General features: G+C 37.6%; 1 non-coding gene and 1 pseudogene across 1 annotated transcript; one reads left to right on the forward strand and one right to left on the reverse strand.

Annotated features, from left to right (window-relative positions):
• Positions 1–3,437: 3,437 nt before the first annotated feature.
• Positions 3,438–3,541, forward strand: LOC132280275 (small nucleolar RNA R71). The gene has a single exon (XR_009471535.1). It is a non-coding gene; the product is annotated as a small nucleolar RNA R71 (small nucleolar RNA).
• Positions 3,542–10,639: 7,098 nt separating this feature from the next.
• On the reverse strand, positions 10,640–10,737 carry LOC132280476 (small nucleolar RNA R71; annotated as a pseudogene).
• Between the last annotated feature and the right edge of the window lie 6,833 nt (positions 10,738–17,570).

Below are 17,570 nucleotides of genomic sequence, written 5' to 3' on the forward strand. Positions count from 1 at the left end.
TCTGTATCTTCTTTATTTGTAATTTGCTCAATTTTCCATTCATGTGGGGGATTGTTGGAAACGGGGGCATTAAAAACATAAACTTTGGATGAGAATTGGAATAAACTCCGCTAAGAATTTTTTACGGATCTATAGATGAGTGCATTCCTCTCCGCAAGGAAATGAACGTGGTATATTTACTTTTTCAAATCCTTTTTCGGGTGAATGAGAAATTAGATCCAAAGTGAGGTGTTTGATAAGCCTAAATGGAAAAAATGTTGGAACCAATTGAAGTTTAAATATGTCAAGCTTGGGCTTGGGCCTAATTGTAAAGTCCGGTTATTCTTTTTACTAAATGGAATTTTGGATTGGGCCTGTTTTTTGGGCTGGGCTTATTTAAATGGGTTTCACAACTGGTTGGTTTTTTGAATTTAAATTAAAAAAAAAACCACTTTTTAGTTTTTTACAAAGGGTTGCACCTTTTTCCGAACCATCATAACCCATGGTTGCACCCACTCGAAAAGGCACCTTGCAACCTATAAATACCCCCATTTGGATCATTTGCAAATCATACCAAAATTCAGAGAATTCTTATCTTCTTCTGAATTTTCTTCTTCCTCCTTCTCTCTTTAGTCTGTGGGTTTGAGCCTTAGTATTTGGGTTCGAGCCTTAGTCAGTCACTCAGAGTTCGAGTTCGAGTCAGAGAGTACTACACCGAGCCGGTTCGCCTATTCCTTTGGTTTACAGTGCTATTACCGAAGGAAGACAAGTCGTTCTATCCTAGGAGATAGACGCCACTGAGTCCGTTAGCATCATAGCGGGACGAATATGTCTTAAGGATATAGAATCAAATTCTAGCCTTGACTTTTAATCAGGAGCCTTTATTTGTAGTTTTTATTTTATTTTATTAAACTATATATTATAAGTAATTATATATATAGATTATTATTTTATAATAATTATATATAGAAGCATTATATTATTTTATATTTACAGATAATATTTAAATAAATAATACTATAGTATATAGCATAATTAAACCATATTTTGGACAACACTATGCTCGTACTTGATGGATTGTTCTACAACCTTAGTTAATTAGTTTAATTTCCTTGTCTTTGTGTAATTATAGTCTAATTCCATTTCAATTCATATATTAGGTAGACAATCCATGCTTGTGTATGATAATCCATGCTTTTGGTTACAATATGTATATTTCTCTAGATTGTTTTGTGCTACAATTGTGGGTTTATTGAATGGTTAATGCCTTAACTTGATGAGTTGTACTACACGCTAGCTTAAGTAGACAATTCATGTTTGTCTTTGGTCACCCATGCTCATTGTTTCAATTGGTAGCACACACACACACGTGGTTTACAACATTTAATTCCTTTAAATTGTCAAAGGCTAGTTGTTTAGAGGAAGAGCTTAGTTGTGATTCCTATGCCCTAAGACCTCTCTCCCATTCTTTACACCCTATTTACTTTAGCTTGTTTTTTTTTTGCATGTTCTTTAGTTCAATTGTAGTTTAATTAAGCCAAACCAAACCACTCTTTTGATCACTTGACCTACTAATCCAACTTTTATTCCGAATATCCTTACAATCTCTTGGGACAACCCCTTCACACTTCATACTACATAGTATAAGTGTCTAGTGGTTTTATAAATTTTTAAATGTGGTACCACTTTTCACTAATCACTTTTTGAGCACTCAGTTGAGATCACACCAATTTTCATTACCCTTGCCCTGCAATTGATATTTGCATTAGCAGTAGCTAAGAAAGGATGGCCAAGAATAATGGGTATTTAACTCTTTGGGTTAAGGACCGGTTCTGTGTCAATGACCACAAAATCGACCGGAAAGTAGAACTTATCAACCGTGATTAAAACATCCTCAATAATCCCACGCGGTTTCTTGATAGAACAGTCTGCAAGTTACAAAAAAACCGACATGGGTTTCAATTCTCCTAAGCCTAATTGAAGATACACCGAGTAAGGGAGAAGGTTAACACTCGCTCCTTGGTCTAAAAGAGCCCTATTAATTTCATGATCACCAATGGTGCATGAAATGGTTAGAGAGCCGAGGTCTTTGAACTTTGGAAGAGTGTTATGTTGACAAATGGAACTCACTTGCTCGATGAGCAAAACTTTTCTTGGTGCTTGGGTCTTGGATTTCCTCTTTTGGGTGCACATGTCCTTCAAAAACTTGGCATAGGTTGGAATTTAACGGATTGCATCAAGAAGAGGAAGATTCACTTTCACTTATCAAAACACTTCTATCTCTTGTTTCCCAAAAGATGAATAATTTTTCAAAGCTTGTGGAAACAGAGCCTTGGGCTCATAAGGCTTTTTAAGATTATTAAATGATGATGCTTGTGATGATTTCTCTTCAATGTGCTCATTTGACTTTAGTGAAGAAGGAATAGGATTGGAAACGGGCCGGACAACCACTTGGTTGCACCAGTTCACTAACTTCACTAGGTGCTTCCACTTTGTTGTCAATCTCTCTCTCACTTCTCAAAGTGGTGATAACATTCACTTGCTCATGGATGGTAAATCCCACTGGGGGAGTTGATTCCACCATGTATTGAGGTTTAGGCTTGGGTTGAATAAGCAATTTCCCTTTCTCTTTTGTATTTAAAGAGTTAGCTATTTACCCCACTTGGTTCTAGCTTTGCTATTGATTGAGAATGAGAATGAAACAATTGAGTATTGGCCTCTAAACTTCCTAAAGCCGACAAAACTTTTTCCTCAAAAGCGGAGTTCCTAGGGGGAACTTGAGAATAGGATTGAGAGTTGGACGCTTAAGGGTTGGAAGATTGGTTCACATTGAAATGAGGGTAGGAGGGATGATATCCTTGAGAATTTGAGTTTTGAATATGTGGAGGTACATACTTTCCTTGAGGATTTTGAACTTGTGGAGGGTTTGCACCAACTCCTTGGTTCCTCTATGGAAAGTTGGGATGCTCCTTTTATCCCGGATTGAAAGTATTAGAATAGGGGTTGTTCCCCGGATGCACAAAAGCGGCATTTGCTTGCTCTTGTTGCTCACCTTGAAAAACATGTCCAATTGGACAATTCAAAGTAGTGTGAGTCAAACTAGAGCATATCATGCACATTTCTTGATGAGAATGAGGACGGGAAGATGCTTGATTTGCCGAGTTTTGATTTAACAAGAATTGATCAAACCTTTGTGTCAAAGTTTTAACTTCGGCAGTAATTTCATTTGAACTCTTTACTTGGCACAAGTTCAAGTTCTTCTTCTTTCCAACATTGGAGTTTTGGGCTAGGCGAGAGGATAACGTATGATGCATTGAGTTTTCACTCATATTTTAAAAAGGCGCCAAATGTCATCCTCATGCCTTTCCAAATAAGTACCTCTACACGAAGCATCCACCATACCCTTGTGGGTATCAGATAAGCTCTCGTAGAAGAATTGAACTAATCTCCATTTTGGAATGTCATGATGTGGACATTTCCTTATCAAATCATTCAATCGCTCACATGCTTCATGTAGGGGTTCTCCATCCCCTTGAGAAAATTTACGAATGATTGTGCGCATGGAATTAGTTCGACTTGCAGGGTAAAACTATATAAGAATTCTTGTTGCATTTGAGCCCAAGATGTTATGGTATTAGCCCCCAAGTTGTTGAACCAATATTTACCTTTATCCCGAAGAGTGAAAGGGAAAAGCTTGAACCTTAGCACTTCTTTTGGCACATCTGTGATTTTCATGATGGAGCACACTTCCAAGAACTCATTCAAATGTTTATAAGGTTCCCCATTGCTCAACCCAAAGAAGAGTGGGCACATTTGAATAGTGGAAGGTTTAATTTCATAGTGATGGGCCCTAAAATTAGGAAGCCGGATACATGTCAGGGCATTATACTCATTAGGCACATAATGGTCTTTGAGAACCATTGGAGGAATAGGAACTTGTTGCTCTACATGAGCTCCATGAGGAACTTGTTGCTCTACACGAGCTCCATGAGGAACTTGACCTATAGGAGGTGGTGGCACAAAAATTGGTCTTGGCATTCCAAAAGGGACTTGCACAAGTGGTGGTTGTGGAATATAAGGTGGTATCACATTATTAGGTTGCACAATATTCGGATGGTACATACCTTATTGGTCCACATGACTAAGATCCTTAACTTGATCTTCCATTGATGTAATGGAGTAGTAAAGAGTTGGAAAAATTCTATTAGAGCTAACCCTTGGATGACGGAGTGAAGACTCGAGATTTTGATTCAAAGGAAGAAGATGACGGTTAAGTGATCTTCTACCATGCATGCATATGAACAACAAATAGCAACAACTTAGTCTCCACAACAATCAACAACAATTCACCATAATCTCCATATACGATGTTCCCATACTCCCATGTTATATCAATGCAAGAATTTAATGACCGCAACAAGGGTCCATGCTTTCAACAATAAAAGTAAAGGCCTCAACAAAGACCGATGCACAATTAAGATAAATCAGTTCAAGATACGCTCATAAAGGTCCCAAGCAACGATATCGAGTTCCAATGCTTATTTTTCTTGCCTTCAAGTACGTAATTGCACAAGTAGCAAGTGAGAAAAATAAAATGAAAGTAAAGACAAGCAATCAAAAGAAAACTAATTCCTAATTTGATTCCAAGAATGACCGTTGATCCCTGGCAGCGACGCCAAAAATGTGATGTCTTCTCGTATGTGCAACAAAATATGTGTAAAACTTTGCTTTAGAGAATGGATCGTCCTAAGAGATCAAGAGGGTACTTGGAATTAAACTTAGATTAGTATATCAATTTATTAAAAAGAGGTTTTGGTTTTGTTTAATTAACTATAATTAACTAAATTAAGCAATGCAAGAAGAAACAAGCTAAATTAATTAGGGTCTAGAGAATAGGAGAGAGGTCTTAGGGTATAGGAATCACCGCTAAGCTCGTCCCTAAACCACTACCATTCATCTAATTAGGGAAAGAACAATGTTATAACCCAAATATGTATTATCAATTGCAACAATGAGCATATATATCACATACAAGCATGAATTGTCCACTTAAAAATCAGTAAATTAGGATGTAGCACAACTCATCAAGTCAAGGAATAAACCATCCAATTAATCCACAATTGTAACACACATTAATCTAGAGAATCATACAACTTGTAACAATAAGCATGGATTATCAAATACAAACATGGATTGTTTACCCATCTAGGAATTTAAATGCAACTACACTACAATTAAACTAAGACAATGAAATTAAAGCAACTAAACTAAAGATGTAGTACAATCCATCAAGCATAGGCATAACCCATTATATTAATCAACAAGTGTATGCAATGAAATCCATGCATAGCTATCACTAGATTCTCAATTTAATCACACATAGACATGCAATTAACTTAGAAAAACTAGTGTAGAGATGAAATCCTCAACTAATTATAAATAGACATGCAATTAATCTGGAGAATTATAAGGAAGCATTCAGCCATAGATAAAATTATGAAAAACCCAAGATTCATATATTTACAAGGCTATAGCATTCATTACAACAATAGATTCCCCAAAAAGACAAAGAGATAGGGTTTAGAGAATAAACCTAGGGCTCACCCAAGCCCTAAGATGGTGTTTAGCCACTCATAGAGGAGGTGGATATGGTCATGAAACCCTTAAGGGCTATCCCCAAACATGGCTCCATCTTCTGTTCCTTGGTCTTCATTGTAGAGAACCCCAAAGATAATAATGATTTAGCTTCCTTTCTTCACAAGAACCCTAATTCTAGAGAGAGAATTAAAAGCTAACTAAATTGAATAATGGTCAACAATTGATGGAACCCCTAACAAATGGTTCATTTTGCCTTATAAACAAGCTCCTTGGAGTATAAATCAAGTCAGAATTTGGCCCTCTAATTGGTTCAATCTCCTAGCCACTTGGTAGGTGAAGCTCGACGCAGCCGGGAATAAAACAGCTCACTGCCAACAGAGTTGCAATCGATCGTGGGATTTTACGATCGACCATCAACTTTTGCGATCGATCATAGATGACGTGGCATTACTATATTGACAACTTGTTATCTTATCCGCTGAGCTGACGCTAATGTGGCATTGCGAATGATCGCACTTGGCAGTGCTCGATTGTGACTTTGAATAAACAATGATGTGGCAGCCTTATACAATGCTGACGCGGCTGCGAACGATGATGTGGCCTGTAATCGATTGTGAAGAATCTGCGATTTATCGTGTGTGCTCCAGTGTAACTTTTTGAACTTTTTCTGAATTTTCTGCTTGACTCCAAAAAGGCTTTAATGGACTGTTTTTAGCCAGTTTAAACTTTATTGACCTGAAATAGACACAAAAATAAAATAAAAAAATTAGAACTAAAACGGGAAAGCAAGATAGATGAAGGGACTAAACTACCCTAGCTTAGGTGCTAAAATGTGCAACATTTGAGCACTTATCATGATTCAAGTTTGGGATTTAAGTAATTTGGATTAGGATTTAGGTTTTGTAATGATCTAAACCCGAGGGTCCGGATTATTATCCGAGTCCTTAACCGAACCCGAGGTCATCTAAAGGCATTACTTTTATTTCTAATGTCAAGACATAATTAATACATCATTCTAAGGTTTGTAGTGCACCATAGCATCGTCAAATAGGTCGGGGTTGGAATCCATCGACGTGTGTGCAGGGTATATGTCAACCGGCTCAGCTAAATCGGTCGACGTGTGCGGCTTCACGTCGACCGGTTTGGCTCTATGCATGGGTAACCCTTTTGCTTAGATATCAGTTGATGAGTGGACTTCCCTACGTCGACCGATTCACACCTCTTTGACCTTTAAGTCCTGTTTTGGGGTGGGTTGACCCCTGGTACCCTCATTGGTTCACTTGTGACTTTAAATATGGTCTAAACTCATCCCGAAATCATACATTTGATAGCATACAATGCAATTAAAATTTCATGCATTAGATTAAAACATAAACGAGCTTAATACATCAATTGAAGTTAAAATGAATTCGGTTACTTTATAATATGGGCATGAGGCCTTACATGGATTCAAAAATACTAATGAGACCATAGAACGAAAAAAGATGGTCTTAGAACCACTTATATCTGCAAAATGAATACAAGTAACGTCAAAATAAAATCTCATAGTAAAAGGAAATTATATGGCTATTATAAATACTTCATTTACATCAAAATTACAATTCAAAATATCATGGGAGATTAAAGGCCTAGTTTACAAAAGAAATTCATGGACTATCATGGAAGATGTTGTGGGTCATCCATTACCTCTTTTTCGGTTTCTAAAAAATAGTAATAAAAGGGTGAGCACAATGGCTCAGTTGTAGGTACCTAAAATGCACTCCTTAATGATTCTGTGAATCCAAAACAAAGCATAGAATAAGAGGAAGACGATCGTGCTTAATTTGGGGAAATAAATAATCATCATATAATCTAAGTCCCGTAGATGCAATGAGATGCAATGTCAATATCTCTCCCAATTTTTTAAAATATTTTCCAACTCCATAATCATCAAACCGTTAATGTTACTGATGAGCACTGAAAAGTGTGCATTTAAACCCCTTAAGCTTGAGCATTCTAGGACCTTTATCTATCTTATTTTTTTGTTTTATTCTAATTTCGAGTTATTGTCCTTTTCAGGTGTTTATCCCAAAAATAAGTCAATTCAGCCAAATAAGAGCATTAAAGAAGTTAATTCAAGTTGAATGGAAGAAAAGAGCAAAGTGGAAGTTAAATGAAGCAAAGTGTGGAAATTCAGCATGTTTGATCGATCTCAGCATTTCTTCGATCGATCAAAAGTTCATCGATCTAAACAATTCATGATGCATCCAAGAACTTGTCCTTATCCAAAGGAATCTAGCAAGTTCGATCGATCCAACATTTTCCAGATAGATAGAAATGATTCGATCTTATCCACACCTACCACCCACCTACCACTTTTGTCTTCTTCCCAAAAATATCCCAAAATATTTCAGAGATTTGTCTTTATTCAAAGAGGCGCTGCCAAGGATGATCAATCTCTACAGCATTCGATGGATCTCAGCTAAGTTCGATCGATCGAACTGTGTTCGATCGATCGAACTTCCTCAAGTCCGAAAAAAATAGATTCCAGCTCATTAAAAGTTAGCCCATGGTGCAATCATTGGAGGGACCTTGGTGTATGAGCCCAGAACATTAGGTGTGACACTTGACCTACTTATATAAGGAATTTGAGCCATTTTTACATTATAACTTGTAACATTCAACATAACTTGTACTTTTCTTATCTTGGAGAGGAGGCTAGAGATTAGAGAGTTTTACACATTTTGGGAGTTCTTCCATTCTTCTGGGTTTTCCATCAAGAAGGAGGTTATTCCTACCATGGAGATAGCCCTTGAGGGTTGGATGACTACTTCAATGAGTGGCTAGACATCTACTTGGGGCTAGCCCCTAAGTTTGCTTCCTAGACTTAATTCTTTGTATATTTTTGGGGATTTGTTTTTAACAATGTTTTGATCTTGTATTTATATATATATCTTGTGGTTTCTACTTGATGAGTATGGATTAATGCTTTCAATTGATTATCTACTTTTAACCATATGTCTATATATGTTAGAATAGATGATTCATGTGTTTTTCTCTAGATTTAGTGGAATTTATGCATGTCTATGTGTATGGATGAAATTAATCTAGAGACGGTCAATACATAGAGCTTAATTGAACACTCTTGCAATTTATTTGATGGTTCACACTTGTTTCTTGATGGATTGTACCACAACTTTAGCTTACTTAGTTAAATTTCATGTCTTTAGTGTAGATGTAGTGTAGTTGCTTTAAATTCATAGATAGGTGGACAATCTACTCTTGTTCCTTGGTGTTCCATACTTATGAATGCATTAGGTGTATGTTTCTAAATAGTTGTGTGTGCATAAATTGTGGTTTCATTGAATGGATTTTGGTCTCATTTGATAGGTTGTGCTTTCCATTTGATTTGGCTTGACAATCTATACTTATTTTCCATCCATGCCTAGTTTCAATTAATGTTACACACACACACAAGTTACAAGTCAATTTCCCCATTAATATACAATTCCTAGTGTCTAGTGAAGTCAAACTTAGTGGTGAGGTCTAGTACACCAAGTCCTCAACTCTATATCTTTCTCTACTTTATTAATCATTGAATTTTGTTTACTTTAATTTCATTTGCATAATAGCTTAATCAATCAATCCCACTAACCTTTGATCACTCGACCTACTAACCCTATATAGTGTTTCCATTGCAAAGGCACCCACAATCCCTTGGGACGATCCCTACTCACCCTAGCTATATTTTTAGTTAGAGGTAGTAGTTGCTTTTATAAATTCAAAACTTGGCTACATTGCACACTCACACTCTTAATTTATATTTTTGTAAACTTAGTCCGACGACCACCAAGTTTTTGGCGCCGTTGCCGGGGATTTAATTGGCAACGCTGTGTTTTGGAAACAAATAGGAATTAGTACTCTTTTGATCGTGTCTTTACTTTATTTTCTTTTTGATTACTTATTATGTTTGTTCTTAATTGACTAGGTGTATTGAGTGAAGGAAATAAAGCAAAGGAGAATTGAAGAACAAGGAAGCCAAGTGGAGCTAAGCTAAGCACAAAAAGGACTAAAAATCTAAAAAAATTGCAAAGCAAAGCAAGGCTAGGAAGTTGAAAGTTAAATTGAAGTTGCTTAAGGACCCTTTGTGAGATCTTTCTAACTCAAGCTCTAGTTAAATTGTCGGCCCGCGTGGAGGCTTTTATTTCCTTTCTTAAATAAATCGTGAGCCCGCATGGAGGAAATTTACTTTTCTTTGCATGTTGTTCAAGCATGGGAGTAAGGGATCATTGTATGTGAAGATTTGTTGATTTGTTGTGGGGGCGAAGTTTTGTTACTTGCTTATTTCTTGTTATTTGTTTTGCTAGTGTATGCATGGTCGTAGGTCATTAAATCCTACTTTTGTCCCTCTTAATTTTCATCTTGAATTGGTTGTTCGTAATCCTAGGGGAAAAGGTAGTTCTCATCACTTCATTTCATTAATGGAGGAGTAAAATAATGACTATGTGGAGGACCTTGGTTACATAGACCAACAAGGCATCCTCCACCCTAATGCGCATCATGAAAATATCCAAGTACCATTAGGCATGCCTAGACCATTTATTCCACAACAACAACAAGGCCAAATTCAATTGGGAATGCCTCAACGAATCTTTGCTCCACAACCTCCTATAGTTCAAGCTAACCACGGTGTTCAAGTAGCACCACCGGTTGTAAACCCCCCTCTTGCTTTAAGAGACCATTATGTGCCTAATGAATATAATGCACCTACTTGCATTCAATTGCCTCCATTTAGAGCACATCACTATGAAATCAAACCACAAACCATTCAAATGCTTCCCAACTATCATGAACTTCCAAGTGAAGAACCCTATAAGCATTTGGATGAGTTTCTTGAAGTGTGTTCCACCGTGAAATACACGGACATGCCAGAAGAAGTGTTAAGACTCAAAATTTTTCCTTTTACCCTCAAAGATAAGGCAAAATATTGGTTTAACAATCTTAGGCCTTTTCAATAATTTCTTAGGCAAAAATGCAACAAGAGTTCTTGAAGAAGTACTACCTGGTATCAAAGACCAAAGCCACTTCCATTCATGAATTTTCTCAAGGGGATGGGGAAATGTTTCATGAGGCATGGGAAAGATTCAATGACTTGCTTAGGAAGTGCCCACATCATGACATACCTAAGTGGCAATTAGTTCAATATTTCTTTGAAAGTTTACCGAATAATCACAAAGGTATGGTTGATGCATCTATGGGTGGTTCTTATCTTGATAAGCATGAAAATAATGTGTGGCAATTGTATGAAAGTATGAGTGAAAATTCCATGCATAGATCTTTATCTTCTAAAAATGGTAGAAATCTAGGTGGAAGGAAGAATGTTGGCTGGTATCAAGTTGACAACTCCAATGATATAGCCGTCGAGATGAAATCCTTATCTCAAAGATTTGATTAATTCTTAATCAACCAAGCTTCGGCGAATCAAGTGTCTTCCTCCCCTAATCATGTTCATCATCGTGCATCTAATGAATCATGTATGACTTGTTCCAGTGTGTTATATTCTACTTCTAATTATCCCCATGGACATGTGCAAAATGACAACCATGAGTAAGCAAATGCCATTTTTGCTAACCGAGGGAATAATCCCTATGGCAATCATTATTATCCAAATTAGAGGAACCATCCGAACTTTTCTTGGAAAAGCCAAGGGGAAGGCTCAAACTCTCCCCAAGGTGGTTTTTAAGGAAAGTATGTTCCGCCTCCAATGCAAAGCCAAGGTTCCCAAGGTTTTAGATCATCATCATATCAATCACATGGAAACCAATTCTCTAATTCTCATTTTCCAAATCAATCATATTCTCAAGGAAACTCTAGGAGTCCCACTTTTGAAGAAAAAGTTTTGACCGCTTTAGGCACTTTAGAGGCGAACACTCAATTGCTTCATTCTCACTCTCAATCCATTACTAAGCTAGAAACCCAAGTAGGGCAAATAGCTAGTACTTTAAATGCTAGAGAGAAAGGGAAAATGCCTTCGAATGCCCCACCAAAGCAACAATGCATTGTGGAGACTCATTCCTTATCGGAAAATCTCACAATTGAGCATGTCAATGCGGTGACAACCTTGAGAAGTGGGATGATTGTGGACAACAAAGTAGGTATGTCCAATGAAGAGAGTGAACCGGTGCAACCAAATGTTGACACCCGTCCCGTTTCACATTTTATTCCTCTTTCATTGCATGTGCATGATCATCATGTTGAGAAAGCATTGAAAAATGATTTGAAAGATGAATCAAAGCATGATTTGAAAAATAACTTGAAAAATTCTTGTGTTGATGATGTTTCAAAGAAAATTTTTGAAAAAGCTTTTGAGCCAAGAGCTCCATTTCCAGATGCCTTGAAAGGATCCATTTATCTTGATAAACAAAAGACCAAGACCAATGAAATCATTGAAATGTTTAGGCAAGTGAAGATTAATCTTCCGCTTTTGGATGCAATTAAGCAAATTTTGGCTTATGCCAAGTTCTTAAAAGATCTTTACATCCAAAAGAGGAAGAACAAAAGCCAAGCACCAAGAAAAGTGGTATTGACTGAGCAAAAGAGCTCTATTTTGCAACATAACACTCTTCCAAAGTTCAAAGACCCCGATTCACCTACTACTTCTTGCATTATTGGTGACCATGTCATCAATCAAGCTCTCTTAGATTTAGGAGCAAGTGTTAACCTTCTTCCATACTCGGTATATGTCAAATTGGGCTTAGGAGACTTGAAACCGATGTTGGTAGTTTTACAACTTGCCGACCGATCAATCAAAATGCCTAAGGGTATCATTGAGGATGTTTTGATTAAAATTGATAAGTTCTTCTTCCCAGTTGATTTCGTTGTCATTGACATGGAACCGATTCCAAATCCCAAGAGCCAAATTACCGTTAACCTTGGCCGTCCATTCTTGGCAACTTCAAATGCCAACATCAATTGTAGGACGGGGATAATGAAAATCTCATTTGGCCATATGAAAGTGAAGTTGAACATCTTTAACCCAACCCCGAATTCAATGGACCAACATGAAGAAGTGTGTGTTGTATAGGAGTGTGTAAATCATGAATTTGATGAAGTTAAGTCTTTACTTGATGTCGAACATTTCCATGGTTTGTCTACCAACTTAAAAGCAAAGAAAGTTGCATTGAAGTCAAGTGATCCAAGGTCATGGAAGCCCAAGATTTGTTTTAACCAAGGACCGTCAATGTCGTTTGAATTAAATCCAATGAGTTCCTCAGGGAGAAATTTGTTGTGTGGGATTCAAAAATCCATTCACCCCGTCAAGGAGGGGATGCATAACAAGATATTTGATCCGGGCTAAAAGAGCCCAATCTCTTGCTAGAGACGTTAAAGACTAGTAAATGCTTCATAGGGTTTACAACCCTATTCCTCCCTCATTTCTATTTTACCTTTCATTTCTTGTGTTGTCTAGATATGTTTTGGGGTTTATACATGATGAGCGCTGAAAAGTGGGCATTTAAACCCCTTAAGCTTAGGTGTTCTACGACCTTTATCTATCTTATTTTCCCGCTTTAGATTGATTTTGTATTATTTCCATTTTCAGGTACTTATCCCCAAAATAAGCTAACTCAGCTAAATAAGAGCATAATTGAAGCAATCTTGAGATGAATCAAAGAAATGAGCAAAGTGGGAGCAAAAGGAAGCAAGTGGTGGAAATTCAGCAAGTTCGATCGATCTCAGTAAATATTCGATCGATCAAAAGTTCATCGATCTCAGCATTCCAAGATGGATCCAAGCTCTTTTGTCCTTATCCAAAGATCCCACAAAGTTCGATTGATCTAACTTTCTTCCGATCGATCGAAAAGATTCCATCTCCACTTGTACCACCCTACTGATAAACGCTGAATATTACATATTCAAGCAGCCTTTCTTGCATTAGTTAAGTCCATTATTAGAGGATAATGTACATTTTAATTCAGTTGTGTATTTCTTTTTGATTTCAGGTATTTTTCCCTAGAATGATCAAAGAAGCGATTTTGACAACTTTCTGTTGAAATACGTGCGCCGTGTCGGGGAGTCATCTTCGGGACCTAACCTCTTCAGTTGCCATTTTTGTGAAGTTCGGGGCATAGTGTTCATAGTGGAAGCCGTGTCAGTGCTCCGGCTCAGAAAGGCTTACGAGAAGCCTTGGTTTGAAGTGCAGCTGCAAGGCCCCGCGAGCACCCGCCAGTGCATTCGTTGATTTTACGAGCCACCGCGGGCGCCCGCCAGCGCCCGCCGATCTGCGGAAGACAGCTCAACTACCCCTGAATTTTAGCATCTTGGTCTCCTTATCCTTCTTTTGTGTGGTCTAGCTTCATGCAGAGGGGGGAGCTCAAGATTTGGAGTATGGGGAGCTGGTTTTGAGTGTATATAGAGAGTGAAAGCTCATTATTTTGGGAGATCTCATATTTTTTTTGGTTAAGTTTTAGAGAGAGAAAGTAGCATTTTTGAGGGGTTTGGAGTTCTAGCTAGTTGGAGGGTGAAAATGGAGTTCTTCTTCATTTCTTCCTCTCCCTTCATTGCTCCTATGGGTAACTAATCCTTATCTAGGGAGGTGATGAAGCCCCATTTTGTAAGCATTGTTATGTTTTGATTTATATTTGGGGTATAATGTATATATGTAACCTTTCCATGAACTAGAGCACTTCATATGATGGAATGAATCTCATTATCTATAAATGATCATTTTGAGTTATATATCTTGTCTTAGATTATTTTTTTCCCATGATTATATTGCTACATTCTCATAGTGACAATGGAGATGAGTTCATGGAAGTGATTTTATTGGCATGATTTTTAGGAATGTTGATAAGCTATTGCTTAGGGCTTTCCTTTAATAGATTCTTCTTGATTTCTACTTCATGTGCTTTTATTATGAGAATAGGGGCTTGATAATTTATGGCTTGGTGATCATGTCTAAGGTTGTATCCTAGTTTAGGTGACCAAAACATGTAGTGCCTTGATAGGTTATTCTTATATCTTGTTTTCATATATTTCTTGAAGATAATGTATCAATGTTATGTTGTTGCATTCCATGGTTATATATATGTATTTCCCCAAGTAAATCATTTACTAGCATACTTATTGATGGGTAGTGGATTCAATTCCCTAATCCCTTTTTAATTGTCTTTGCCTCTTTACTTCTTAGCATTGATGTTTTATGCACTTTTCAATTCATAATCTAAGTGACAAACCAACAAATCCTCTATAACCCCCTTTATCATTCTAAAAATGACTCTAGACACCTAAGTTGCCATAAACTAGCAGTCCCAGTGGTTCGACTAACCCGACCAATAGCCCTATTTTACAATTATTTGTGCTATTGCAAAGGTTGATGTATAATTGACAAACGATCAATTTTTGGCGCCGTTGCCAGGGACTTGCACACGGTTTAGCAACCGAAGTTTTAGGGTTAATTTTGGTTTGATTGTCAATATTGTGATTTATGAATATTTCTTGTGCGGTTTTGACCATCTTGATGTTGAAAGTTGTTTGTGAGATTTTAGGGACTTGATGTTTGCCGAGGGAACGCTAGCAAATTTGTAAGTCTAGAGGACTCCAGGTAAGTCTCTTGGCCTTTTAGTTTCGAAATTGTTAATATTGTGTATGTGTAAATTTGGTGATAGTTAAGTTGTGAAGCCCTTGTTGAGGCTATTTGCTTGTTTATTTTCAATTGCAAAGCATCGGTCCTTGTTATGGCCATTTAATTTCTGTCTTGATAATTGAGGAGAAAGGGAACATCGTCTATGGAGTTGATGGTGATGATTTATTGTATTAATTATGGGGTGTGTTGTTGATGTTTAGCCGGAGATCACTCTCCCTACCAACTCTAGAATGGCCAATTGATATAAATTCTCTTGAAAGAACTCTTGGACGAACCCTTAGGGAATTTTCTCATATAAGAGAGCTTGAAACTGAATCTAACACAATGGATAAAAATGTAGGAAATGTTGGAAATGAGGGGATTAATAATGATAGGGTCAAAATTCCAAATGTGGTTCCCATGACTCTTAAGGACCACTTCATCCCTACCACTTATGCTTCTCCCTCTTGCATAGTGATGCCAAATATTGAGGCCGCTCAATATGAAATCAAATCTAGCACCATCCAAATGCTTCTATCTTTTCATGGCTTTGAAAATGAGGACCCTTATAAGCAGCTTGATGAATTCCTTGAAATATGCTCTACCATCAAGCTGAGGGGCTTTCATGATAATGCTCTCCAATTGCATCTCTTCCCATTCTCATTAAAAGAATGGACAAAATATTGGTTGAACTCCGTTGCTGCCAATTCCATCACCACATGGGCTCAACTATAGCAAGAATTCTTAAAGAAATATTATCCAGTGAGTAAAACCAATTTAATGAGGCGTTCCATTCTTAGCTTTTCACAAAGCGAGGGGGAACAACTCCATGAGACTTGGGAGCGATTTCAAGACCTCTTAAGGAAATGTCCGCACCACTTAATTCCGAAATGGCAATTGGTGCAAGCCTTCTATGCTGGGTTGACAATCTTATGGAAGGATGTTCATGTCTAAAAGTGGGGATGAGGTATGGACCTTACTTGAAAATTTGAGTGAAAACTAATTGCAGTATAACTCTCGTAGTGGTCCGACATCAACCAATACAAAGAACACCAACCCTTGTCAAACAAAAACACTAAGGGATGAATCCTCCCAGGTGGATGCCATAGCTCATAAATTCTATCAATTGATGGCACCATATCTTTCCCCCTCCTTGTCTCAAAATTCGGCAAGTGTGGTTTGTGCATCATGTACTAGTCCATTCCATCTCTCAGAAGATTGTCCCACACTGGAACAATTTCCTAATTCCAATCAAGAGCAAGCAAATGTAATGTTCTCAAGGCCTGTAAATAATTTATATTCCAATACTTACAATCCCGGATGGAGAGATCATCCGAATTTCTCATGGAGGCAACAAGCCCCACAAAATTCAAATTTTCAAAATCAAGGGCAACAAAATCAGCCCTCTTCTCAATTTCAAAATAGGCAATTTCAGGCCTCCTCAAGCTATCGTCCTCCAAACAATCCAAATGTCTCCAATCAACCCTATATGTTCCCAACTGATGAGATCGTGGCTGCAAACAAGCAAATGATGGAATCATTGAATAAGCAAATGATGGATTCCAACAAGCAACTCTTGACATCTTTGCAACCCACTCTCCAAATGGTTCATTCTCGTACTCAGTCCATAGCTAAACTTGAGAATTAAGTGGGCCAAATAGCTAACTCTATGAATCAATTGCTCCAAAAAGACAAGGGTAAGCTTCCCGCTCAACCATTTGAAAATCCTAGAGGGATGCATGTGATTGACGAAACCCCTCCTCTGAGTGGGCCAATTTATGAACAAGTCCAAGAAATCACCACCCTTAGGAGTGGTCGTGTTGTTGATAACAAGGTTGATGGAAATAAGGATGAGAAAAATTCTCATTCAAAAAATCCAAATCCAAGTCCCAGCTCTTCTAATCCAATTCCTACTCATGAAAATCCCAAGCTTGTCACCCCAAATGTGGAAACTTCTTATGAGCCTAAAGCTCCGTTTCCTCAACGTCTCCAAGAGTCGACACATATTGGGAATAAGAATTGCAAAATTCAAGACATGTGGGAAGTTTTCAAGCAAGTGAAGATCAACTTGCCTCTCTTGGATGCTATAAAGCAAATCCCTCCCTATGCAAAATTTCTCAAGAATTTGTGCACTCAAAAGCGCACTTCCAAAAATCATTTGCCAAAGAAGGTGAGATTAACTGAAAATGTGAGTGCAATCATTCAACACAGTGCTCCTCTAAAGTATAAAGATCCGGGCGCTCCAACTATCTCGTGTGTCATTGGCGACAACAAGATAGAAAGGGCCCTCCTTGACTTAGGAGCTAGGGTAAATTTGATTCCATATTCAATTTACTTACAACTTGGGTTGGGAGATCTAAAGCCAACCTCCGTGGTCTTGCAGCTTGTCGAT

The sequence above is a fragment of the Cornus florida genome, unplaced genomic scaffold, assembly GCF_030987335.1.
Source record: "Cornus florida cultivar Cherokee Brave unplaced genomic scaffold, ASM3098733v1 CherokeeBrave_3.0.0_Hap2_Chr10, whole genome shotgun sequence".
Taxonomy (NCBI): domain Eukaryota; kingdom Viridiplantae; phylum Streptophyta; class Magnoliopsida; order Cornales; family Cornaceae; genus Cornus; species Cornus florida.